Here is a 6,000-nt window from a genome sequence, read left to right as displayed (position 1 = left end):
TTTTGACCAACTGCTTAAAGTTTTGTCACATGTACCTACGAAGAAAAAAAAAATCCTGAGAAACGCTAGGAATGTGTCGGGGCAGAAGAGGCTGTTCTCTTGATGATGTGTTGAGGGAAAGCGATGATCCACTCGTCTTGCCGAGGGCTCCACTTGCCCCCAGACAGTGACCTGTGTTGATAGACATCAGAGGTCTGCGGCCTAGACCAGATCCTGCTTTATTATTGGGGAACATTGGGAGAAAACCTTTAAACTGGATGACCCGGCTGCATCAGGCTGACTGGGGCAACACAAAAAAAAACCTGGTTCGCTAAAATAAAATGATCATAAACTCTGCTCATTCCACAGATTCTATTATTATAGAAGATAAAGAGTGAAAGCAGAGATGTCTCAGTGGGCTAATACCTTTTTCTAATATCACTGAATTCATCTGCTGCTATTTTGCAAGTTGTTACACTGGTGACAGAGTTGGATGCGACGCAGACCCTTTTTTAATGCAGTATTCGGGATTATATGAATGGGAACTGAAAACACTGAGCCGTGCCCTGCAAAAGTCTAAGTGGTGTCTTTTTCCCTCAGTTCAGATTTTCAATTGCAACTAATGCAATTTCTGAAGCCCTTCAGCCAAAGCAGCAGAGAAGATATAGATGTCAATTATTCTATTTAAGAGCTCCAATTTTTTCTAATGGCTCTATCTGCTTCTGCGGTATCCTGGAAATGATTAGTTCGGATTGGTTAAATGATGTAACTAATTCCCATGATTGCCGATAATGAGTCCTTCTTTGACGTTAGATTATGACTGCACCTTAATATGAAATGGCATTCATTTTGGGACATAATTACTGTCCATGGAGCAGACTGAGAATGGCCGGGGGTTTGTTGTTGGGGCTACAGCAAATTACCTTGTTTCCTGTCATCTTTGGCTTCCGCTAAATTGGAAAATTGAATTCTTTGAGTGTGCATTAAAGCTGTTAATGTTTTCTTGTCTGTATTGTTTAGCTTTTTTTAGCTGCCAATTTGTCAGGCTCATTGGAGCAATTAGTATTTTTTGTAACCTTAACACACAAGTCCCTTTTTATTCATTACTTCAAAGGATTTATTAAGGCCTGTAACTTAACAAATTGCAGCAGATAAATCTGTTGCATTATCTTCCTCCAAGCCTGTCGCCACAGATCTCTCTCCAGGTTTTTGTTTTTTTCTCTTTCATCCAGCAAAGGCCCAGTTTAACCACACATGTGGTTGTGTGGCCAGGCTCTGGTTTCCAACCGCTGAAGTGTTGCAGACAGTTTGGCTCTACATGAAACCGTTACATGACAATTAAAATGGGTGATTGTGCTCCAACAGCCTGTCATGTGCATTTAACCCGACCACAAAAGGCTCTTATGTTCACTCAAGAGGGCACAGATGACCTTCACCAGACACCTTATCTCTCAGGAGCGGTTTCTAATATTATATCAAGCTTCATGAGCTGTGTAGAAATGAGGAAATCACATGATGCATCAGGAAAATGTTGACACCGTTCTGTATTCGTCTTCTGTTTCAAGACACAGTGACGCCATGCAATAATGCAGTCTGATCTTCCTTTGGAAATAAAGATCAAGCTGTTCAGTCATTTTGAATAAGCATACAGTAGCAGTATTTTATTTTGTAGCACTGCCTGCATTTACACAGCAAAAATGAATTGTTTCATTGCGAGGCTTTCTAAAAACGTTGGGACATGCTTCCATCGTTGAAGAACTGATTTCCATTGATGGCAGCAGTTCAGCTTTTTTTTTTTTTTTCTTATGGAGGGTGTCAACTACAGGAACATGCATGAAGGATTTATAATTTAAAGGGTGCTAGTTTCTAATAAATACCTTTGTGTACACATTAATAAATGTCATTTAGGTCATCAGTGAGGACATTTTGGGTTGCCATGTTGCAGTTTAGAGCAGTGCACATCCTCCTTTAGCATATCCTGTTTTGTCTCTTTAGCTAGCTCTTCAATTCAACAGGAATTCAGTGGACAAATCCATATTTATTACTTGTGTTTTATTCACTTTCTTGCTGAGATTTAGATGAGAAGATTAAAATCACTGTCATGTCTGTCCGTTAAGCTGCAGTCTGCATCCATCACAACCATCAATCTGGGCCAAAAGATTCTGGTCTTGTCCTGTGTATATATATATATATATATATATATATATATATATATATATATATATATATATAGTTGGCATCTTGTTTCCAGTACATCCCAGCTGGGGAATGAAACCTGAGCTTTTCACTTGGACGTGGCTGTGGCCTGCCCTCACTCAGAGCTCCACCTGCCCCGAGGAGGCTTTTAAAGAGCTTTGGTGGGCAAGACAACATCTCCTCAAGAGCATTGTAGTTACATTAGAGCCTAATTAGACGGTGAAGCTCAAGGCCATGTAACCCGCTGCTAGGTTTCACACTCGCAGCCATCCATCTCCTTACAGGCCGGGCCGGCGGGCAGCAAGGGGCTGACTGCTGAAGGGGACGCTCACCTGGGAGCTGGGCTATAGTAAATCAAAAATCTCTGGGCGTGACAGGAGGGTCACAGATTTTGGGCTCGAGGTTACCTTTTGGCTCCTAGGCTTTGTGCTGCAGATAAATCATTTGGTAAAGAAATGTGTGGCCGTGGTGTTTTTAGAATCAGGCCTAATAAGACTATGAAACCAGATTGAATTTAGCCCCGTTGTGAATGAAAGATATTATTATTATTATTATTATTATTATTATTTCTTTTACCATAAAGAACCAACACATATCTATGCTTTGTGTTTTTACTGCCTCAGAAAGATGCAACAGTAGTTGTTTCTATAAGTTCAACTTTAAGGCACGTTTAGATCATTAAAGTATTGTTCCATACTTTCCCTTCCTGAAAGAAAGACATGCCAGCAAACATTCACTTCAAAAAGGTAAAGAGTGGAAATTGATGCTTTAGTGAAAAAAAAAAGTGCTCCTTTCAAATCAGCTTTCATGCCACCTGTCAAACTGATGAATGTATGTATGAAGGAGGCGGGGCAGTCAGTGCATCGGGGTCATGCTTGAAAATGTCTGGCCAGGGGGCACCAGAGCTGCAGAGATTAAAGGTGAAAATACTCAGAAAAGGGAACTCTTGTTTGTGACTTTTGCTCGCCCAGAAAAGGAAACATATAAGGTATATACTGATTCATTCATGTTTTGTTAGGATTAAGTGTTTAAGGTGTTGCCTATAACACCGAGAAAGCTCTTGGTGCTTCCTACTGAGGAAGACACCTTTTCCCATCATGTATAGGGTGCCATATTGAATGGTTTGTTAATGTCCTCCAGGGGTGAACCTACAAGTACTTAATTTTAACTGATCCACATCCTATAGAGAGCCACCTGCCAGGCTCTGTGAGAACTCGTATCAAGTCCTGCGGATCACACAACATATTCCACTTGAAAACCTAAAACCTGTTACATTGTATCGATGATTTGCGGTCAGCTTTAGAGTGACTTTACACTGTCGAAAAAACACGCCGAGGGCAGATCCCAGGGGAGACTGCAAAACTTGTTACCGAAATCCGATTGCAGGCCTTTTCAGGCCAGCCTCTTTGTGCGCTCTCCATGTCTATGAAACCCTCTGTGCTGTTTAATGGGTTCATGGCCACAGGGCAAGGGTTACAGTTTGTCCTTCCTGCAATTAGCATTCACGGTTAGCTTAGCAGAACTAATGCACCACATCTTTGAGGATCAGGTTGCCTGTGTGCCTCTGAGTGACTGCGGAGCAAGATTGAACTGACTCCTTGTATCCATTTCAACCTGCTTCATTAGATGTTATTTGCAAAAAATCCCCTGAAGAATACCATTTTAAGATAAGTAATATCTGCCAATAAGTGTCACATTGTTGCACTCTGGAAAGAAAACAGAGGGATAAACGAGTGCATACCGTGTGCTGATGTATAGTACAGCTACACAGTTACAACAATAAAAGCACAGGGGTCTGAACTATCAGACAGAGATCAATATGGGCCCCTTCAGTTCTATCGATGTGTATTTGTTTCTCGTGTTTTTCTCACATTTCTCCGTCATCAAAAAAAGAAAGAAACGCACTCTCTGTTTTTGTCTTTTTTTTTTTTTTCGTGTCTGGTTTGCCCTGTGACACTTAGGTCAAGACACTGTGATCTCATTGCAGTTTTCAGTCCGCAGGAACATTTACACCGACTCTATTGTGGTAGCAGTTGTGGGCCGTGGGGATCTCATGAGTCTTAAGTGACATCGCTGTTAAACTGAAGCAGCTCGGAGCTGTTTTCTGCTATTAGCTTTCTCTGCTGTTGTGTTGTGTGTATTACATGGTTCATGTGCGATGTAGCAAATATGTCGGCTGTAACGTGAATGCATTTTCTTTTAAATGACGGGAGTAGTATGACAACAGACATAAGAATACAAACAAACACTGTGCTACATGGATAAAGGTGAATTAAAACAATAACGTCCAATAGGAAAGGCTCTCACACTTTAAAAAGGAAGGTGCCAAATGTGTATTCAGTTAATCATTTAAAAATGTTAAAAATACAAGTTACAACTTCCTTTTTAAAAAAGACTCAAGAAAATATAAATAAATATTTAATAAATGAAAGTATGAATGCAATACAATGTAGACATCGAGTCAACATCTGGGTGAAATGCCAGTTCCCAGATTATAATCTACGTCTACATCTTCAGTTCTATGAGAACATTGTAAGAGACAATGTTAGTTAATACTTATTACGGATGTGGAAATGTGTGTTTAAACTCCGACCTGTGGTTAAGCAGGGAAAAATCTATGTTATTGAATATAAAATACATTTGCCATTTCCTAAGTGCATGCTGTCTGAGTGATCAGTGACTGCAGTGCATTACAGAGTCCAATCAATGACACACAAAAAGATGTGCTTTCATAAACAGCTTTTGATTATTGGACATTATTAACTTTTCTGAATTCAGTGAAGTGAAGTATGTTGTCCCATCGACTCAAATGCAGATTAAGTAAACTAATGTGCATACAGAGATCAATGCATTCATCCAGTGATGTTTCTGTGCGTAGAAACGGCAATGCATTGAGAAGTCTGGCTCTAATTCATCATCGTCCACACATTATATTATTATTGATGGCGCTTGCCTTGGGCTAGTCCATTTGTTTTTCAGATTTGTGACAGGCGGCAGAATGCTGGATGGAGGTTTATTCTGCAGCCGTGCCGCACACTCTCTCTTATTTATCTATTGATCATCATACCTCCCAATAATCTGCCGCCTGACACATTTGACAACATTATGTGGAACAGGTCAGAGGACAGCGCTAATGAAACTGAATGATGGATGTTGTTATCCGCAGCATTAACCTTGCTGATAGTTGTCACAGACAGCACATTTATACACACACACACACACACACACACACACACACACACACACACACACACACACACACACACACACACACCACTGTGACCCTGCAGAGCCTGCTGTAAAAATAAAGAGCGGAGCGTTCATTGAAGTGGTCAAGAGGAATGTACGTGTAAAAAAACATTTTACAATTTACAGTGTTGCAGGCAGCATTTGCTTGTCAAACATGTCTAAAACAGCATTTAAATGATCTTGTTTCAATTTGAAGCAAGTCCTAATTACAAGATGATATAGTCAATGAAAAAAGTTCACTTTTCAATCAAATTTCAGCAGTTTTTAACCTGCAAATCGCCAAAACTACACTTATTGAGAGGGTGCTTCTGGACAAATATTAAGTAAAACAATTAGTCTGGGAAAGGGGAAAAACATTGATTGGGGGATTAGAAGAGCTGCAGGGCACCTTGAAGCGAGAACAGGCTGCTTTTGAAATTACATATCTGACTACAGACCTAGGTTTTTATTTTTTTTATCCTTTTAGTAAATAGTCAACAAAATAGATTTAATGTCAGCACAATGAGAAATTAAACCACACACACGAATGTAATCATCACTGCAATTTATCCAAGCAAGATAAAAGTGAGCAGATAT

The sequence above is a fragment of the Cottoperca gobio genome, chromosome 19 (genome assembly GCF_900634415.1).
Source record: "Cottoperca gobio chromosome 19, fCotGob3.1, whole genome shotgun sequence".
Taxonomy (NCBI): Eukaryota; Metazoa; Chordata; class Actinopteri; order Perciformes; family Bovichtidae; genus Cottoperca; species Cottoperca gobio.
The sequence above is the reverse complement of the archived record's forward strand: the minus strand, read 5'-3'. Positions refer to the sequence as shown.